At 48.3% G+C, this 21623-nt stretch overlaps 1 protein-coding gene across 5 annotated transcripts in view; it reads left to right on the top strand.

The window, feature by feature from the left end:
• Kiaa0513 (KIAA0513 ortholog) overlaps positions 1 to 21623 on the top strand; it is a 50386-nt gene that overhangs the window by 5994 nt on the left and 22769 nt on the right. For 2 of the 5 annotated variants that reach the window (XM_052729306.1, XM_052729307.1), the window contains exon 2: positions 21117 to 21212. The exons of the other annotated variants lie outside the window; for them this stretch is intronic. The gene's annotated coding sequence lies outside the window, so the exon portion shown is untranslated. The remainder of the gene's footprint in view (positions 1 to 21116; positions 21213 to 21623) is intronic. 5 annotated transcript variants of the gene reach the window in all.

Below are 21623 nucleotides of genomic sequence, written 5' to 3'. Positions count from 1 at the left end.
CACGATTCAGTTGTTTTTAGTAACTCTACTGAGTGGTAAGACCATCGTCATAGTCTAATTTTAGACCATTTCCATCGCCCCCAAAAAAGCAAGTCGCTAGTGATAGCAGTCACTCTTGGTCCCATCCCCCACCAAGGAGCTTACCGGTTTGCACCCTCACCAGAGTCCTGCCTATTCTGGGCACTGGGCAGTAGGTGGCTCTTTGTGACAAGTGTCACTTCTAGTGCAACCCTATTGGAGCATGGACCAGTCTTTGCTCCCATTCAGTCATTATTCTGTCCCAAGAAAGTGTGATGCCTTCTGTCCCTCTGTTTTCCAGCCCCAACCTGCCATCTTGCAGATATGCCTCTGCTATAGGTGGTCAGGTGAGTGAGGGTTCCCTTAGCATTCTTGTTGACTCGGCTGTGGACTTTAATTTGGGGGATTAACATCAATGTAGCTCTGGATGGTCTGAACCACAGTCCTCCTGCCTCAGCCTCCCAGTGTTGGGATCACGGGCATGTGGCACTAGCCTGGCTCAGATCTTGTTTGGATTGCATGAGTTTGTCTATGAATGTCTTCTTTCTGTCCCAGGATCCTAGCAGAGTCCCTGTTATATGTCTGTCATAGCCCCCTGTGCTGGGACCCCTCTTGTCTGGCCTCTACACACACACACACACACACACACACACACACACACACACACACGCGCACGCACGCACGCACACACATACACACACACACACACACACACACACACACACACACACACACACACACACACACGGGGCGGGGGGTGTGGGGGGGGAGACACAGACAGACAGACAATGGTGGTGCCTGTGAGACTCGCCAGCTTTGGAAAAAGAAAGGGACACTAAGACAATGCACATGAAGCTGCCTACTGTATTGTGGAGGGAGGATTGTCAGGAGTAAAAGCCACTGTGGATCTTGGCTATGTGAGCTCCTTCCAGAAGCTTTTTTCCTGCCTCTAGAGCCAGATATGGGTGGTCACAACCCATTGCAGGGCAGGAAAATATCTAGCAAAGACTGGGGCTAGGGGTGTTTTTCTCTTAGTTACTACCCCTGTTCAGGGTATTGTGCTGTGTGCAGACCACAGGCAGGGGCTCCTACCCAGCAAGGTGTGCCAGAGACATTTCCCTGGCCTTTGCATCCTAGGCAGGCATGATTCAGAGCAGATGAGTCACAGCTGCAAAGTGGCCACTGAGCTTGGGGGAAATGGGACACTGGAAAGAACAGATGCAGTGCAGATGGAAAATACCAAAGTAGATAGGCACCAGTGGCTGCTGTTGAGCCAACATGCTTGAACTGAGAGGAGTAAACTAAAACTGGGGTGCAGAGCAGGGCTTCCAGAGAATGGGATGAAGGCCCTGGAAGAGCAGGAGCCCCACCCTGGAAAACTGTAAATATTAGGAATGGAGGATCGAACCCAGGGCCTTGCGCTTGCTAGGCAAGTGCTTCACCACTGAGCTAAATCCCCAACCCGAATTCAATGATTTTTGTGTAGCTGGTATAACCAAAACATTATTTCCACATAATATAGTTTTTAAAAGGTTTACTTATTTTTATGTGTATTAGTGTATGTGTGTCTGTGCACCACATGTGGGTCTGGTGCCCCTGGATATCAGAAAGGATATCAGATCCCTTGAGACTGGAATTACAGGCAGTTGTGAGCCTCCGTATGGATGCTAGGAATCAAACCTGAGTCCTCTGGAAGTACAGCCAGTGCTCTTAATGGCTGAACCATCCCTCCAGCCCCACAATTTAGAGTTTTTGTTTGTTTGTTTGTTTTTGTGTTTAGATAGGGTCTCACTATGTAGTCCAAGTTGGCCTTTGAGACATTTGTAGTGTCACACTGGCACTAAGCACCCTACCCTAGGCAGGGAAGTTCCTCCCAGAGAGACCAGTCTGCTGAAGGCATTCCATACTACAGTGAGAAGCCTAGCTGTGATCACAGGAGAACGGCAGGCTGAAGGTCCACCATGCTGGGGAGAGATGCCCTGCTCTGCTGTAATCAATGATGCCTGCTCCATCACCTCTGGCGATATCGGGAGGGTCCTTATCTAGGAACCTCGTAACTCCATGCAGACCTCACCTCCTCATTCCCTTTCATCCCAGGATGTAGTCTCTCAACCTCATGTTTCTTTCCCTCAGAGGACAGAGCAAATGAGAACCACCTCCAGTGAGAACAGTTGAGCTGAGAGAAGAGAAGGTCACTTGTAAACAGATTTCTGCATAGGCAGTAGAGGGACTACATCTATACACACAGAATAGTCCTTGCACTGTTTAGATGCCATGAGTGTTGGGGTGGCAGGACCCTTCTTCCTCATTCACCAGCTAGTGGCACCTGCAAATTCTGCACCCCATGTTTCTGAAGGACATGTGTTTATATTACAAAGTCAGAGAAGAATGGGGACTGAGGGTGTTTAGCTCTTGTCTATGAGTACCCATGAGAGAGTTTGGAGCTGATTTTATTATGGCTAAAACAGTGGTTAATTATTTACGTTTGAATTGTATGGTTTGGGGGGATTGCTTCCAAATGTAAACTGAAACTGTGCTAAGCTTCCAGTATTGTTTATCCCTCCCCGTTTTCCATCCAAGTCTGAGTAAGTCTGCATTAGCTATGTGGGGGATGTCAGTCCACATCTATCCTTAATCTTCTGTTTTACACCATCTGCTTTGTGGTCTTAAATATCTTTTGGTGTCTGGTATGCTCAGGTTCTTCCAAGATTTGGCACAGAAATGTATTCTCTCTGTCTCTGTCTCTGTCTCTCTGTCTCTCTCCCCCCCCCCCCTGCTCTCTCTCTGTGCGTGCACTCGTGTGTGTCCATGTTGATTTGTGAGTACAGTGCCATGATGCCCATGTGGAGGTAGGAGGATCAGTCTTAGGTATCAATCTTCACCTTCCACTTTATATGAGACAGGGTTGTTGTTAACCAATGTGCATGCCAGGTTAGCTTCCAAGGATTCTTCTGTCTCCACCTCTCATCTTACTGTAGGAACATGGGCTATAAATGGACACTACTTCTCATGGCTTTCCAGGGGTTCTGGGGTCCTCTTGCTTTGAACTGAGTCTCTCTTCTTGTGAGGCAAGTACTTTACCCACTGAGCCATCTCCCCAGCACCAGGAAAATGAGGCTCTTGAGATTTCCCTGGGCAGAATCAAGCTTCCACTTCAATGCTGCCATTAGCATCTACATCCAGAATTGTGGCATTTGTCAGGATGCTAAGATACTTTTGGTATGTCTCTAGCTTGTGGTTGGGATGGGAAGGCTATTTCCCATTTATCTTCACACCCATGGGGCCAGCAAGGACCTGATCAGTGGTTGTCAAACAAATTCCTTGAACTCTGTGAAGTAGCACCCTGTATCCTCCCCTCTGTGCCTTCTGTGGGAAGCAAGGAGAAGTGGCATCAAGACAGCAGCTGTGGACTCTCTGACTGCTCTGTACTAAGCAGGGTTGGCAGCCAGTCCAGAGCAGGAACAGTCTCTCTGTTAATGTCCCACAGCCAGGGGCTGCCAGCCCACCCCAGCACTATGGCTGTCTGAAGGGTCCTTATCTATGTTTATCAGCTTTCATTACTGAAGCACCATACCAGAGACAGCTGGGTGAGGAGAAAGGTTGTTTAGCTCACGGGTTTGGAGGTTCAAGCCTAAGGCTGGGCCACATTGTTGGTTCAGCCTCCAGTGAGAGGAACAATGCATGGCAGAGCCTGTGAAGACAGAGTGGTTGCTCAACTCTAGCCTGAGCAGGACTGGATGAACTGAGTCCCAGTGACCTAAGGACCTCTCGTTGTATCTGCCTCTAGACCATTTCTAGCCCCTCCCATATTGCCAGCCTCTGGATCAAGCCTGTAATGGGATGGACCCTTGGAGGAACACAAATTCCATTCTAGCTGTAGTGGTGTCCACAATCCAGAGTCTGTGGAGTCAGACTCTGCTGACTCTATCTGGACTTATGCAGTAGCTCTTTGGCCCCAGATAGCTATATAAGCTTTCTAAGCCTTAAGGCCTCCGCACCCACAGACTGAAGTAACAGTGGACTTGGTCCATGTGGCTCATTGCCTGGTGGGTTGTGACAGCATAGTGTAAGTTGCCATTTTTTTTTTTTTTTTTTTGGTTTTTCGAGACAGGGTTTCTCTGTGTAGCTTTGCGCCTTTCCTGGAACTCACTTGGTAGTCCAGGCTGGCCTTGAACTCACCGAGATCCGCCTGGCTCTGCCTCCCGAGTGCTGGGATTAAAGGCGTGCGCCACCACCGCCCGGCTAAGTTGCCATTATTTTTAATGACCAAAAACCCTTGCCACTGCTGGAAAAGCCCAGCTGGGCTGCCCCGCCTGGAGTGCAAACAGCACTGGATTTGGATGGCTTTGACTCTGGGGCAAATGGTAACAGGTTTACATAGCATGCAGAGGAGTACCCATGTCACACAGGGCCCTAGAGAGGATGCAGCAGAGTCCCCTTCAAGACACCTGAAAATCCACTCTTCGATTCAAATGCAAGGTTTTTGTTGTTGTTGCTGTTGTGTTTGTTTGTTTTTCGAGATAGCGTTTTACTGTGTAGCAGCCTTGACTGTCCTGGAACTAGCTCTGTAGACCAGGCTGACCTTGAACTCACAGAGATCCACCTGCTGCTGCCTCCTGAGTTTTGGGATTAAAGTTGTGCGCCACCACCACCCAGCTTCAAATGTAGTTTTATCAAGAGAAAAATTCAGAGAGCTGTAAGTGTCCAAAGCTTCTATAATGAGTGACACAAAATCTTTGAAATGCTTAATAAGGGAAATTTAAAGTGCTCTACACAGCTGTAGTTTCAGCTACTAAGGAGGCTGAGACATTACGAACACTTGAGTGTTGGCACGAAGTAAGGTGCTTGCTTGCTGTCTCTGTTTATGTGTGTCCAACTCTCTCTTATTCACTCGCTCTCTGTGGGTATCTGTGTTCATTTCTTTGCCTCAGTATTACCCTCTCCATTTCTGTCTCAGATTGTGTCTTTCTCTCTCTGTTATGTGACTCTGGTACCCCACTCCACCCTGTGTGTGTCCTTCTTTCTGGCACTGGAAAGACTGAGCAGTCTGATCTGATCAGAGGCATGTGGACAGATGGCACTCCCCTGCACTGTATTTGGGGAATTTTGACCCGTGAAGCTTATTTAATCTCTTGTATCAAGTTGTCTGAAGGATCTGGTGTGGCATTTTAGGAAGTTGTCCTAAATTCAACATTCTTCAGCAAGAGGCATCAAACTGGGGTGAATCACTCCAGGAAAAGCATGTGTTAAGTGAGGCCATGGGGACAGGAAGGCCAGGTGTGGTCCGTCAGACTCAAGCCTCTGTTCCTGAGCCTTGCTGAACGTGGCCTGCTACTACTCAGGCCCCAGTCTCAGTGTGGAGAGGATTGTGTTAGTGCAGCTCCTCTCTGCCACAGAGGCACCTCCTCCGAAAGCTGAGGGTCCGGCTCTGGTGACTTGCCTGGCCACTCTTGCTCTTTTCTTTGGGTTGCTCTGCCCCACTCCCATGGAAGTATTTGAATGGGTGAAATGAGGCAGAGAGGCACAAACACTCTCCGGCTTGTTTCCTTGCTGGGTGAGGCAGAGGCAAGTGTTTTATGTTGCTTATCTGTGGCTCTGACTCTTGGGCAGTCAGTGGTGAAGATTCTGGGTGAGTGGTGTTGGTTTATAGGGAAGGAAGAGGGGGGTGGATGCCTGGCACAATGCAGAAAGTCAAGGTGACCTTCCATGTCAACCAGGATGGGCCATGGTGTTCAGGGAGCTGACTGGAAATGGAGCTCCACCCAGGGGGCCCAGAAGGAAGCCTGCAGCACGCATTGTTGCTCCTGGCAAGCATTGAGGCTCATGTTGTCCCAGCAGTTCTAGAAGCATCTGCTTTCCCACCCCAGACAGTAACACTAATCTTAAGGGTAGTTCCCTGCTCATCCTGTCAGCAATCTGGTGCTGGGACTCATCTGGTTTTCTGTGACACAAGAGTCCTGGGGGCTCCTGGCACAGCTTCCTGTCCCTCACCCCCACACCTGGTGTGAACTTCCTGTGCTGCCCTGGACTCATGGCTGATGCTGAAGAAGCCCAGCATGGGTATATCCTGAAGAGTGCCCAGCAAGGGTGTGACAGTGGTAGTGTGCAGTGTGGCGTCTCAGAATTGAGCTGGTTATGGCCCTGGCATTGATGCATTTGGCCTGTCAAGTGAGGGAGGTCTTTTCCTTGTTAGCCTGGGTCATTGGAGCTTCCCAAAGAAGCCTGGTGGGACCTGTCCTTGTGTCCCTGTGAGTTTTGCCCATCATCCTCTCACTTGGTTGTCTGTCTTGCTATACAGTGGTGTCTTTCACATGCAGCCACCCTCTCTGAAGCTGCCTGCCCTGTTCAGTTAAAACACCAAGCCTGCCTGACCTAGTGTGGGTTTTGAGCATGGAATTATTTCTCCTGATTGGTGGAAGAGGAGGAGGTGTCTGGCGTGGGAAGCCCCAGCTCCCCTCTCTTCCCTTCCCACCCAGCCTCCACTCCACCTGGCAGGGAACTTGGAATCGACCTTCCTCATCTCCAGCCCCTCTCCAGCTTCCAGGCCCTCACTGAGCTTCATTGTTGTCATGAGCAAGTGAGACTGTAGGTGGGAACATCTTTGTCCTTTGGGGCCTGCTGATGACAGAGCCTGAGGTGACTCATATTCTCAAAGGACCAGGTTCAGAGCTGCCTGTCAGAGAGGGCTGTAGCTGAGGTCTCTCAGGACAGTGGAAACCTGGGGAAATCTTGGGCATGTAGTGAGAGGCTGCAGCCAGCTGCTGAGTCTGGGGTCTCTAAAGCCCCCTCTTTCTCTTCTTTTTCTCCTTTTTTTTCTTTTTCTAAGTTTATTTTGTGATGCTGGATAAGTGCCCTATACTGAGCTATCCTCCAGCCATTCTCCTAAGAAAGGGGAACTGTTCAATCTGAGCTGTGTCTTGGGCATTCGGTTTCTCTTCCTTATAATTATCATGCAGAAATATAGACAACTTTAGAATGTATTTTAAAATGCATAGATTCATTCAGTCACTACTGAATTCAATTAGGAAACAGTTTATATCATCTCAAATTTCCTTTGATGATGTCCCTCCCCATCTCTACCAGGCAAGGACATTTCTCTGTCTTTTGGAAAATGTCTCACAGGTGGAATCAGGTGAACTGTCAAGGAGACTCCCTTCACCCTGCTGAGGCTCACCAAGGCATTCATGCCTGTAGTCTAGAGTGAGAGCATGATGGCTGATGGAACCTTGTCTCTAGCTGTTAGCGTGAACATTGCTGAGCAGATCTGCGAATATGTTACTCCCCCCAGAACAGTGCACACCTGGGAGAGAACTTGCTGGGCTCTGCAGTCCCTGTGTTTAGCACTGTAAGATACCCAAGCCTCCCAAGCAGAGGGATTCCCAGTGATGTATGCAGATGCTTTGCTCTGTGGGGTGGTGCCTCCATCATGCGTCTCCGGTAAGGCCATGAACAAAATAGGAGAGATAAAGTATTAATTGTTGTGGCTGTAGAGATGGCTCAGCAGTTAAGAGCACTTACTGTCTTGCAGAAGACTGAGGTTCAGTTCCCAGCATCCATGTTGAATGGCTCACACCCACCTGTAACTCCAGTTCCAAGGTATCTGATGCTGTCTTCTAGCCTTCACAGGCTAAAAGTAAGTACACACATAATGCACTTAGAGAGAAGCGTGGTGTACACACACACACACACACACAGAGAGAGAGAGAGAGAGAGAGAGAGAGAGAGAGAGAGAGAGAGAGAGGGAGAGGGAGAGGGAGAGGGAGAGGAGAGAGAGAGAGAGAGAGAGAGAGAGAGAGAGAGAGAGAGAGAGAGAGAGAGAATATATATAATTCTGCAGAGCCTGACGGAGGACACAGCAACCTGATGCCCAGGGCTGGCCTCCATCCAGAGTGGTGAGTGACTAGATGGCCTGAGCCCAGATGTGGTGAGAGAGAAATGGCTCTCTCTAAAGACTGCTCAGCTACATCCCAGGAGTATTTCCTTTCCTCTCTTTGGGTTTTTGGAAACAGGGTCTCATGTCCTCAAACTTAGCATGTGGCTGAGGTTGACCTTGAGCTTCTGATCTCCCTGCCTGTGCCTCCTGAGTGCTAACAGTGTCTGCTGCTGTACGATACTTCCATCTGGTTAGCTGCGCTTTCCTGCTCCTTGAGATGTCCTCTTTGACTGTTGGATTATATGTGTGTGATGCATGTATGTTGTGTGTTTGGATGTGAGTGTGAGAAGGGTGTGAAATGGATTCTCTAGAATTAGTCAGCTTCTTGGATCTATGGTCTTTGTCCCTTGTCAGCCATAGCTTTGGGAATTTTGGTTGGTTTTGGCTTGCTTCTCTGTTGTATGCTGTCTGTCTTTCCAGCACATACATATTGGACCTTTTGCTGCTGTCCCTTGTCTGCAGGCTCAGCTCATTTCCTCCTCTTTTCTCTGTTGCTGGGATCAGGTGCTTGCTGACCTTTTGGTGTGCGCTGACTCTGCTCTGCCATACCGTTCTGATCCTCTCCAGTGAGTTTCTAATTTTCCATTCTACCATTTCTGTTTGATTTCCCCTATCTTCTTTTCCCCTGAGACTTTAAAATTTTTTCCATTCCGTGTCAGGACCACCCAGCTTTGCTTCTTAGAGTATTTTTAATAAAAGCCATTCTGAAACCTCTGTCAGCTGATTTTAGTAGCAGTGCCCTCTCAGGTGATCTGAGCATTCATCTCTCTCATGAGGACTTTCCTGGTCCTTTGTATGCTGAGTTAATTTTGGATTAACTCTGGATGTTCCGCATGTCAAGATTCTGAGTCGTGTTTAAGTCCCTCAGAGAGTATTGGTATCTTGGCTTTAGCAGGCATTAACCTCTGCAGGTTTTGGTTTTGGCTGTTTCCCATGATTTTGCCCAGCTGTTCTGACCTTCCCTTGCCATAATCTTTCCATACAGTGATTCCCATAGATGCCTGAAACCCTAGTGGTACCAAACTCATGATAAAGTTTAATTTACATGTTAGGCACACCAAGAGACTAACAACAGCAATATGATGAGCAGTTACACAGCACACTATAATGACCAGCATATAACTCTTTTACTTTGGGGCCATTATTGAGTAAAATAAAGGCTATGGAAACACAAGCACTGGGTACTAACACAGGGGAACTGATAACCAACATAGATAACAAGTAAGATCGAATGGGTAGTGTATAGAATGTGGATATGCTGGACCTCTTAGGCAGGATGGAACAGTATATCAGGAGGTCCTATCACACTATTCAGAACAACACATAATTTCAAACAGAAATTTTATTTCTGAAAATTTCTGTTTAATGTTTTCAGACTGCAGTTGACTGAGGACAACAAGGACACCGTAGATAAAGGGAGGCTTCTGTGTTTTCCTCTGGCAGGACCTCCCCTCTGCTATCCTCCAGCCCCAGGGCTTACCAGGCTTTTCCTGTCTTTGTGCTTACTTCCTTGTCCAAGAAGACAGAGAGGAAAAACAGTGGGGTTTCCACCCATTCACACCTTTCTGACTGAAAGGGGTTTTTCCTCCCTTGGGGCTGAGGTACCTGTACACAGGTCACCTGCAGCCAAGGAATGGTCTGGGGACAGGGCCACTGGAAAGCAGAGAACAGAGACAAGGCAGCAGTGAAAGCTGGAAGATTTGGCTCATCTGGAAAGCAAGCCACCTTATTCCTTTCCCCTAAGCCAGGACTGGATGGCCAGCGCCCCTCCCCCATGCTGAGTCCAGGTATTGGGTTCTATTTAGTCCAGGCTGGGAACGGCAGGAGCAGAAAGGACAGTCTCCTGCCACTCTGGTGGTACACCACCTATTGATCTCTTCTGTCACTTATCAGCCAGAATTAGATTTTCAGAGGCATCAGTCTACATTTTCTGCAGGCATCAAAGCCACAGTTGGGGTGAGGTAGGTGACCAGGCACTTACTCAGAAGCACAGGGAGCCTAGAAGCCCCAGCCTGCAAGGCATGAAACTGAGAACCTGGATTGAATAAAGAAAAGAGGAAGTTACTGCATGTCTGGCCAGGAACCATGTGGTTTGTGTGGGGAAAGAGGAAAAGGGTGGACGATTGGGCAAGGATAAGTACAGTGCTGCTGCTGCTCGGGGGCTCTCTGCAGCGCCTTTGCTGAGACAGCTGATTTTTGTCTTCACAGAGTGAGCAGCCTCCTGGGCTAAGCTACTGAGTGACACCAGAGGAGCTGCCTCTCTAGCTGGAGCACAGGCTGAGGATCTGTATCTGAAAGTCTAAAATTCCCAGCTCTTCAAAGTCAGAAACCCTCAGCATCAACATGATGCTATAGTCAACCTCATTAGAGGGTTCGAGTCAAATGCAGACACACAAAAAAACTGTATAAAATTACTTTTGGGCCATGTGAATAAGGCACATGTGGAAGATGCACATATTCCAAAGCATGAAGTATCTCAGATCACCCACAGGCAGCCTGTATTGGACAATCTTAGGTGGAGATGTGAGGAAAGACTTCTGAGAATAGAGTTTTGAGTCCAAGGTGTTGGGTGTTTGCATCCAGATGGTCACCGTGCGGTGCCTCCTGCAGTCTAGCTCCATAAAGAAATTAGTATCTAGCCAGTCATAGTGGAGCACACCCATAGGCCAGCACTCCAGAAGATGAAGCAGGTGGTTTCCAGGCCAATCTAGGCCGCAGAGTGAGATCCTGTTTCAGCAGCAATACAAGTTCTCAGTGTTTATGCATGGTGGTACTCTCTCATTATCCCTTTCTTCGTCTTCTTTTTTTCTCTCAAAAAGCAAAGCTAAAGTTGGGTGTGATGATACACATTTATATTCTCTGTGGGACAAGAGGATGGTCAGTTTGAGACCAGCCTGAGCTACCTACTGAGTTGCAGGCCCACCTTGACTAAAATGTGAAATCTTACCTTGAAACAAAAGCAAACAGACAACCAAGAAACAACCAAAAACCAAGGGCTGGAAATGTAGCTCAGTTGATAGAGTGCTTGCCTAGTATGTTCAAAACCCTGGGTTCAGCTCCCGGTACCACATAAACTGGGGATGATGGAATACACCTGTAACCAGACCATTCCAGAGCTGGAGACAGTAAGATCAAAAGTTCAAAGTCATCCTGGGCTGCATAGTGAGTTTAAGTCTGTCCTGGGCTAAATGAAATTCTATTTCAAAAGAGAAGTTTTTACTGCAGGAATGATTCTTGATGGTTTAAAATACCCTCCGAAGGACTGTGTTAGTCCCCATCAGTGAATACCCATCTGCACGTTGACCGTGGCTGTCAGGGTTCTCCTCACTGTGGATTTTCATGCTGAGCTCCCTTCAGACACCTAGTATTAGCAAGCTGCTGAGTGCTTCTAGCTCTTGGACAGGCCTCCTTCATCGTCCCCTACATCATCATCCCTACATGCATCGATCCCTACGGCCACCTACAAAGACAGCCAGGTTTCCCAAGGGCTGGCTGTGATCGTCTTACTGCTCCCCTTTTTAGCTTCGTTTCGTTGTCATTTAACATAAGCATTTCCCCTGATGCCGCACTGTCGTCACCGCTCTCATATTTCCACAAAGTGCCAGAGTTAATGTAACAAAATGTACGTAATGTTTTCAGTGCACGGCTTTGCTGTATGCTCAGGTTAGTGCCCTAGGATAGACCGAACAGGCAGGTGTGATGACATGAGGGGGTCAGAGGATGCCAGTGACCTGCAGAAGGCACCCACATAGAACACTGTCAGCTTGAGACTTCTGCATGTGGAGGAGCAGTTTCCAGCTAGCTAGGGGTTCAGCCAGAGAGAAAGGGAAGGTAGGAGAGAAAGTCAGCCCTGAAGGGGTAGGGTGCTGATGAAGGTTCAGAAGTGCTCACGTACCCTCCTGAGGTTGCTTCTGAATACTGGCAGCATCTCTGCTTTTGTCCCTGGAGAGCTGTGTGGGCAGCTTTGACCGAGATGACAGGTGTCCTGAGTAGGCGGAGATGGACATTAGTGGCCTTTCTGCAGAGGACTTTAGGCAGCCTGCCAGGGCTTCCTGCCTCCGGGATAGTAGCTTGATCTCTCCTCCCACGGGACACATGTCCTCTACACATGCACAGCTTTGTGCTTGACCCTCTCCTGAGCCAGCAGACAGCACTGGACCTGAAGAGAATGAACCATTATTTGTTCCCATCGTGACCTCCAGTGGGATTTCAGGAAAGGCACACTTTCATATCCTGTGGGAACCTGTCTCCATCTGGGGATGGCCAGCTCTTTTTTCCATAGCAAAAGACACGCACTGTTCATGTATTTTGTAAACTTACCAAAAAGGATGAAGAGTCAAGCCAAGCCAGTGTACAGACTGCATCCAGCTGTCTCAATTGTTGTTTGTTCTGTTAGAGAACTGCAGCTCAGCCAGGTGGTAGTGGTGCACGCCTTTAATCCCAGCACTTGGGAGGCAGAGGCAGGTGGGTGAGTTCGAGGACAGCCTGGTCTACAGAGCAAGTTCCAGGACAGCCAAGGGCTACACAGAGAAACCCTGTCTCAAAAAACAAAACAAATAAACCTGCAGCTGGCCAAGCTTGGTGGCACACACTTTTAATCCCTGCACTCAGAGACAGGCAGATCTCAGTGAGTTCAAGGCCAGCCTGGTGTACATAGCAAGTTCCAGGTCACCTACAGATACATAATGAGAGACCCTATTCACAGAAGGACAGTGACTGACATTGAGCTGGAGCATGTGGTTAGTGCGAAAACAGTGGAGCTGGGGAATGGTGAAGGTCATGGAAAACAGTGAACTTGCCTGAGATAACTGAACCATTACCTCTGAGTGTAGCTTGAGTTTTGAGTGGCACACAGAAGCCCATGGCTCAGACTTGGAGCTGTTGCTTGTTATCACAAGTCCTGTCCTCCCTTCATGGCAACTTGGGCTGCTAGACTCTTCTGGATGTTGGCTATGGGATGGAGTTTGTTCTGGAACCTTCTGTGGTAGCCAAATCAAGGAAGAAGGAGGAGGGAGCCTGCCTCTGTCATGCCATGCTCCCAGCCTGTGCACAAAGCCTGGCTCATCTAGTCATGGGCAATACTGCCAGTTGCTATTCATGGAAAATGTTACCTATTGTTTTAACCCTCTGGATTAGGGACCGACAGTCAGTTCTCTCTTTTTCCCATGGCCTTGGAAACATGTTGGCCATCTCATTCTTCCCAGAGATGATAAATTTGGCACCCCTTTGCATGTAACATGATGAGGGTTGCAGCAGAGAAAAGCTAGGTTGAGTTTCACAGACATCTCAGAGGGAAACAACAGGAGCCCCTTCCTGTTAAAACCTTCTGATTGGCTTTCCAGGCAAGAAGATTTTATGTTCAAGGCCATACCTTACCTTGTTGGAACCATACCAGTCTAGTCCCTCCTGCCCAACCCCTTACAGATGGGAGGGTTATGGTCCCGTCTCCAATTAACTGTCCCCCAACCATGAATTCCTTCCACTTCCTCTCCAATGTTCCTTGACGTGATCTACACATGGCAGCTCAGCATGGTTTAATTTCAATGCCTTTGGATACTAGGAAGATTCTCAGCAGCTCTCTGCTTTCTCTTTTCATCTTTATTTAAAAGATTTATTCATTTATGTACTTTATGTATATGGGTGTATTGTCTGCATGTACATTTGCATACCAGGAGAGGCCATTGGATCCCATGGGACTATAGTTACAGATGGTGGTAAGCCACCATGTGGGTGCTGGAAATTGAACTCAGAACCTCTGGAAGAGCAGTCTGTGCGCTTAAGTGCTGAGCCATCCCTCCAGTATCCTCTTTTCATCATGTTTAAAGTCTTGCAAATGCATCAAATTAAAATGCCTTTGAAAATCTATTCTTTTTGTTGTTGTTTTGTTTTTGTTTTTCGAGACAGGGTTTCTCTGTGTAGCTTTGTGCCTTTCCTGGATCTCGCTCTGTAGCCCAGGCTGGCCTCGAACTCACAGAGATTCGCCTGGCTCTGCCTCCCGAGTGCTGGGATTAAAGGCATGCACCACCACCGCCCGGCGTAAATCTATTCTATATACATAGATGACTCTAGGGTTGCTTTGAACTTGGGAGATAGCCAATATCTAGGGCCATGGCTACTCACAGTATTGCCGTGGAAAAGGAAGCTGACCACTGCTTCCAAGGTGCAGAATTGCAGAGTATTCTCAGCGTTCTAATCTGCACAAGCACAAACAACATTGTTACTTGGCTTTAGATCAGACATTTGTCGGTGCATCTCAAGATCATTCTAGCTTGTGTGGTTGCTGCCCTGACACATGGATTCATAGTAAGTATGTCATCACCCTTTGAGTACCTTTCAGTGTGGTATTTCCTCATGGGAAGGCACAGGCCTTCTGTTCTGTCCTTGTAGCTGACCACATGGGTGTATTCACTTTGCAAGGACTCTATCAGCAGTGTGGTTAGGGTTTATATGCTTTCTTTATTTTTGCTTAAGAAAAGGAGGGACTACTCTTGTCACCACATAGTGACAACCACATCATGATGAGTCTGTGGTGATGGGAACAGTAAAGGACACAGCTGTTTCATAGGTCCTTTGTAAAAGAATGAGATATGAACCGGACGGTGGTGGCACATACCTTTAATCCCAGCACTAGGGAGGCAGAGGCAGATGGATCTCTGTGAGTTCGAGGCCAACCTGGGCTATAGAGTGAGTTCCAGGAAAGGTGCGAAGCTACACAGAGAAACCCTGTCTCGAAAAACCATATATGGATTTGGTGGCGCACGCCTTTAATCCCAGCACTCGGGAGGCAGAGTCAGGCGAATCTCTGTGAGTTCGAGGCCAGCCTGGGCTACCAAGTGAGTTCCAGGAAAGGCACAAAGCTACACAGAGAAACCCTGTCTCGAAAAAAACCAAAAAAAAAAAAAAAAAAAAAAAAAAAAATCCATCAAGCACTTAACTAGTGTCAGGCCACTTTTTCTTGTTGTATCATGAGTTTGAGTTTGTTACCTATGTTCTAAGCCTGGTGTGCTGTTTCCACAGTAATGACCCAGCCTATTGATGTTATTCATGGTCTCCCCTGAGAATCTTTTGTCATAGTGTACCCCTGGCCTCTCCTCAGCTACCCTTCCCCAAGCCTTTTGTCTCTTCTTGGTGACAGCCTCTTTGTCCTGCTGCCCCCTCAGATCATTGAGTTGTCCCCATTACCAGCAGTGTGCCTTTGGAAGCTGGGGCCGGGTGGAGGTGCTGGGAGTTGATGCTCTACCTGCCTCCACATAGGAATGTCCCCTGCAGATGTTGCTCTACCTGCCTCCACATAGGATGTCCCCTGCAGTTGTGTAAGGTGCTGTTGATGTCTGGGGATATAGCCCAACTTCCACTTTCACAGCCTCACGGCAGCTCCTTCCCTGGCAGCTGCAGCACCGCTCCTGTCTTGGCTAGCACTTACTGTGCTGGCACTGGAAACCCTCTTAGAACTCCAGCAGGAGACAGCTGGCACATGATGGGAGACCTACAAAATGCCATGCATGTCTTCACCTAGCGGCAGTCTCCAGGCAGCCAGATCCCCATTCCAAAGGCACAGGATTGGCTGCCTGCTGCTTTCTAGACTCATTTAAAGGAACATTTGGTCTCTGCCTTGTTAGAGACTTTGTCATCAGGACAACCAGGGTCTTTTCGTGGGGAGGGGCCCAGCAGGTGCTTAAGGAAAGTGATGGCAGGTGCATCTGGCTGGACAAAAGGAGTCTCACAGCACAGCATGTGTTGTTGCCTTTGGTTTGGCTATCAAGAAACTCAATTCATCCCATCACTTAAGGGCAATAATGGGTTTATGTGATTCTGCAAGTCTGTAAATTGCCCTGGAGCCATATTAACTGGGTATAAATCTAAAAGCAGCTACCTGTGCACCCTGCTATCTAAAAGGACATTGGTAATGTTCCCTATGGCTTGGCATTCATTGGAATGACTGTTTCCTAGCCCAGCTAGCTACCACTTCCCTCCTCAACTAGCCATAAGTCCCTTCCCGGTTGTACAGTCACTTACTCTCAGTGAGGAGCAGATTGTTGGTCAGGAGCTTTGGGGTTAAACTCATCAGCTTGGCAGAGTTGAGGATCCTCTTTTGGTCTTAGGGTAGGTGGCCTGCTTTCAGACTTCTTGGGTGGCTGGCTGCCACCTGGTTGGAGGAGTAGGCACCCAGGCTTTGTCAGGGACTTTGCCAGACACTGTGTCAGAGCCTTCTGGGGTTCTTGTTAGGTCAGGAAGGATGTAAGGGGAAGCTGTAGGAGTATATGTTCAGAAAACACAGGCAGTCACAGGAAGCACTGTGAACAGCAGGCTGCGTGTGTGAGGGTGGGCTGAGGTCTGTGAGCCTTGTGGTCCTTTGAGTTTCTTTCCTCCACTGTACTTGCAGTGGTTACTCTGTGCAGGGTATCTCAACCACGTTCCGTGTCTGTGATAAAACAGCTGACAGAAGGGATCATGGAAAAGGACTTAGTGCAGTTCACAGTTCCAGTGCTGTTCACGATTCCAGTGCAGTTCACAGTTCCAGGTTACAGTCTATCCCACTGGGGAACCCAAGGCAACAAGAACTTGAGGCACCTAACAGACAGAAATGAGTGCTGGTGCTCAGCTCACTTTCTTCTTTTTATTCAGTCTGGGACCTCAGCTCCACACTGAGGGTAGGCCTTCTCCTTTCTCTTCATCTAATCAAGAACATTCCTCACAGATCTTGCCAGAGGCTAGCCTAATCTAGATAATATGTCACAGGTGTACCAGAGGCTTATCTCATGGGTGATTCTACGTCCTGGGAAGTTGACAGTATGAACCATCACACGAGGTAATATATTAAGCACCTGTGAAGGGAGTGAGCTATTGGACTCTTGGGTTTCTGTCCCAGAGACCAGAATTCTAAGCCAGGAGGCTACTCTGCCGGATTCTCACATTTGCACCCAGATCAGCATAGTCAGTTTCCAACCAAGCACCATTCAGGACACCAGAGAACACTGTTCGGACAGGGCCTCTGGTGTGTTTGCAGCTGTCATGAGAAACAGCCACTAGCTGGAGGCAGAAGAGTCCATTGTCTTCTAGTGTTGAAAAGGGACATATGACGAGCACACTGCAGGCTAGAAGGACCACGCAGAGGGAGAGGGTGGATTGCCCTCCTGCTTCCCAGCCCCTTTGTAGCATGTTTGAGGAAGGGACTGAAGTCTTCAGAGTCTCCAGAGCTTGAGTGGCCAATAGGAGGAAGCAGCTTTAACAGGCCATTACAGAAGCCTGTTAGATCCCAGAGCAAGCCGGAAAGGGATTTGTGATGGTTCCTGCTGGGTGTGGGCCAGTCAAACCCTAACTTCCACACTGCCTTCAAGTTTCAGTAGCTTTTTTTCTGGGACCTGGAAGCTACAAGAAACACCCAGATGTCTATACCTGACAGGTACTTATGTCCTAACGACATTTGTCTTCCTTATTGCTACTGGAACAAATGTCTGTGTGCTTAGTGGCTTTAAGCAGCTCACATTTACTGCTTTACTACTGTGGAGTTCTCAGTTGCTCATTGGGATAGTCAAGGTGCTGCTGGCAAGATTCCTTCTCAAGGCTGCGGGAAAGTATGTTTTCCTGCTTCTCCAGTTCCCCACGGCATCTGCCCACACTCCTTGGCTTTCTCTATCATCAATCCCAGCAGCCTAGTGTCATCATCTCCTTTTCTGACTCTGACCCCCCTTATTTCTAAGGCCCCTGGTGATGGCATCAGGCTACCTGCCTAACCCAGGACCATGATGCAGCCTTGCCAGGCCCCTCTAGCCTTTACTCTTGGCAGTTTTTGGACAAAAGGTAAAGCAGATACATGCAAATGTGGTGCTGTGTGTCCTGTTCATGCAAGGGCTGGGCTACAGGGAGACCAGAACATGCTTGTACACACATGTACACTGCATGCACACATACCCTTTTGGCTCAAAGTTACCTTCTAGGGAAGTCCCAGCCTTCTCACTCTGGTGGTGTGTTGGGAAAATCAGAGTTTGAGCAAAGCTCAGGGGATGTGGCTAAGTGCAATAGCAGACAGTCTTGCCATAGTTCCTCCTGAAGCCTGGCTAGGAAGGGCTGATGAAAAGGTAGGGCTGGGAGGAACCCAGGGAGGAAGTTAGGGTGCCTTCCCTACCCTCAGAATGCTGATGCCACAGCTGCCTCCCAGGGCCTGCCTGTTTGGCTCTGCCTCCCTGGTCTGTACCTTCCTCCCAGACTTCCTATGGCCCATTTAGGCCTTATATAGCCAGGAAAGCTTCCCTGGTCTGCTTTTCCCATGAGCAGCTGCCCAGCAACTGCCTCCTAGGACATGGTCACCGTAGGACCTGTGTGTGGTACTGGCTTCTGGGCACCAGGTCTCCTTCCCAGACCTAACAGCACTGTTTGGGGCATTACCTGAGAACATCTCAGTAGTACTATGAGTGTGTGTGTGTGTGTGTGTGTGTGTGTGTGTGTGTGTGTGTGTGTGTAGTCAGAGGTCAATGTCAGATGTCTTATTCATTTGTTCTGTGTCAGGTCCAAAGGAAACTCCATTTCCCCAAATTCTGGAGGTTAGACAAAACACAAGCGTTTCTCAGGAACTTGTAAAGCTGGTTCCCCTCTACCAAAAGAAGCCATTTCCCTATCCCTGGCAGAAAGGACAGATGGCTGTCTGCGATATCTATTAGCATACCAAAGCACATGCTGGCCTCCAGGCTCCCTCAGTATCACCCCAAAGTACCTGTTACACATTTCAGAGTTCATGCTGGCATCCTAGCTCTTCTCATTTCCTCCCCTACTTTAAACTTCCCTTGATGACAGGCTCCCCTCCCCCAGCTACTCATTCTCCTTCTAACCCGATTATGTTGGCTATGCCCTCCCTCTCTTTGTCTTCATCTCTTACTCCCCGCCCCCCCCCCCCCACACACACACACACACACTCTCTCCTCTCACTCTCTCTATCACTCTGCTCTGCTCCTGCTTCTCTCAAGGCCAGGTCCAGTCTGCTGGTCATGCTAGTCTACTACTTAATCTCTGTTCTGGACTCTTCCAGGTGCCTCTGACTGTTCTCACTCTCATATCTACAATAAAAACCTTCCCCTTAACCATACTACAAAGCAATCATATCATCAGTTTATACATTCTGTGCCGTATTTTTTGAAGTAGGATCTCTCACTGAGCCTGGAGCTTGCAGATTTGACTAGGCTGGCTGGCTGGCTGGCCAGTGAACTACGGGATTCCTCCTGTTTTCTCTTCCTCGGTGTTGGGATTACAGATGTTTGATGTTGCACATGGCCTGTTTGTGTTAACATGGGTTCAGGGGATCAAAGGTGGGGCCTTTGCTTGTGTGGCTAGCACTTTACCAATGGAGCTGTTTCTGTTTTCCTCCCCCTAGCTCTTGAGCTTTGTGAGCACAGGCAAGCAGACACTCTTGTTCTTGGCTGTGCCTCCAGCTCCTCTCACAGTGGCTGATTCACAGTCCCATCAATGTTTTGTGGCATGAAGGAATCTCAGCCGAGTGTGGCAGTCACAGTTATTTAGCAGCACCTTGACCATGAACCAGAAAGTGCAGAGAGACAGGTAGCTTTTCTGGAAGCCTGAGGATGTCTGCACTGTGGAGCAGAGTCCTGAGATTGAAAGCCAGTGTCTTTAACTGGGCACCACCAGGGCCTCTTGGAGCCCCCTCCAATAGATTGAAGTGCGATCTACAGATTTCGGGCTCACAAAGTGCTTTGAAATGAATTTAAATCCATTGCCACTATTGAAAAATTGGAAGATTTCACATAGCAGATTTCAGCATGCCTTGAAAACTCTAGAAACTCTGATGCCACTGGACTTATGCTTCTTTTTTTTTTTTTTTTTTTTTTTTTGGTTTTTCGAGACAGGGTTTCTCTGTGTAGCTTTGCGCCTTTCCTGGAACTCGCTTTGGAGACCAGGCTGGCCTCGAACTCACAGAGATCCGCCTGGCTCTGCCTCCCGAGTGCTGGGATTAAAGGCGTGCGCCACCACCGCCCGGCTGGACTTATGCTTCTTAATGGGAGCCCCTAGCTGGCTCCAAGCAGGATAGTGTCAGTTCTATGTCCCCCGGCAATCCCAGACCTCCCCCGGAGGTTATCATGAAAGTTGCAGTGACCTTGTCTCACCTGGAAGCCTATGGCTATGTTGTCTTTCTGAGGAGCAGATTGGGAGCTGATGTCCAGGCTCTTATGACACACACCACCTCATCCTGGCCCTGCATGTAGGGTTGGCCAGCAGGCCTGTTCTTCTGTGAGAGATGAGACCATGATGCTGAGCATCCTCAGGGACAACTGACATGTTGTCATGCACAAGGCTAAGGACCAGCATCTGCCCCCTCTGCTTCCTCTCACTTTGTCCCTGGTCTGTGATTTTGTTACTATCTGTGGTGGTGTGAATAGAAATGGTCCCCATACGCTCATAGTGAGTGGCACTATTTAAAAGGATTAGGAGATATAACATAGTTGGAATAGGTGTGGCCTTAACCTTGTTGGAGTAGGTGTGGAGTAGGGTTAGGCCTTGCTGGAGGAAGTATGTTATTGGGGGTGGGCTTTGAGGTTTCAAATGCTCAAGCCAGGCTGATTGTCTCTCTCTGAAAGCCCCTCTTTAATTAAATGCTTTCCTTTGTAAGAGTTGACGTGGTCATGGTGTTTCTTCACAGTAACAGAACAATGACTAAGATACCATCCTGAACCCATAGAGGCAGAGGTAGCTCTGTGCTTCTGGGAAAGGGTGACTTATTTACCAGCCCTATGAGCCCCAGATTGGATCAGAAGTGGCCTTTAATAAGTCAGTCTTGTCTCATGCCTCCTATGCTGGCAGGCCCATGTGGCTCTTCTGTCCTCTTAGACTGATTTCTTTGGCTCATGGGTCACTGGTATGAAAATGGGCTGAAGAGGGGACCTGACTCAGTGCCATCCTATAACCAGTACTGTGCATGTCTCCAGCCCACTGTCATCCGACTTACTTTCATCCCTATGTTCCCAGTGCCCCAGCAGGGATGGTGCACAGTAGGACACTATTGACACTGTCCTCACTCTTTAGTCACTGACTGCTATGATGTCCATGTCACTTCTTCACTCACTGTTGTAGATGCCTGTCTGTCAGGGTCACAGATACTATTGTAGTGACATTTTTTCCCCTGTGTAACTGATTTTGATGGTTTGAATTCTTTTCTTAGAATAAATGCAAAGCATTCAAATTCTTGAATGGGAGGAGTGGCAGACATGAAATTTCTGAAGTTGCATCTGCCCTGATTGCCAGGGATCTGGAGAAGGTCAGTTTTACTGGAACTATGGCGATACTTGGAAACCGCTCTGTAGACTAGGTTGGCCTCAAACTCAGATATCCACCTGCCTCTGCCTCCCAAGTGCTGGGATTAAAGGCATGATGGATTGTAGTTTTAAAATTTTTGTAACTGGGTACATGAATGTCCTAATTTATGTGTTTTAATTTTTTTCTTTGAGACAGGGTCAAATGTAGTGGCCTCAAAGTCACATTGTAGCTGAGGATGGCTTTAACTCTGGATCTTCCTGTCTTTACCTGGGATTATAGGCATGAGCCACCACACCTAGAAATTTCGCATATTTCTGTGTGGTGATTAGTATGGATTGAGACTTGTCCAAACATTTAGTGGCTGTGCTTCCTCTTGTGTGTTCTCTTGAGTGATTTGTGTGTTAATGAGAAT

The sequence above is a fragment of the Peromyscus californicus genome, unplaced genomic scaffold (genome assembly GCF_007827085.1).
Source record: "Peromyscus californicus insignis strain IS unplaced genomic scaffold, ASM782708v3 Scaffold_8__1_contigs__length_139910024, whole genome shotgun sequence".
Taxonomy (NCBI): domain Eukaryota; kingdom Metazoa; phylum Chordata; class Mammalia; order Rodentia; family Cricetidae; genus Peromyscus; species Peromyscus californicus.
The sequence above is the reverse complement of the archived record's forward strand: the minus strand, read 5'-3'. Positions and strand labels throughout refer to the sequence as shown.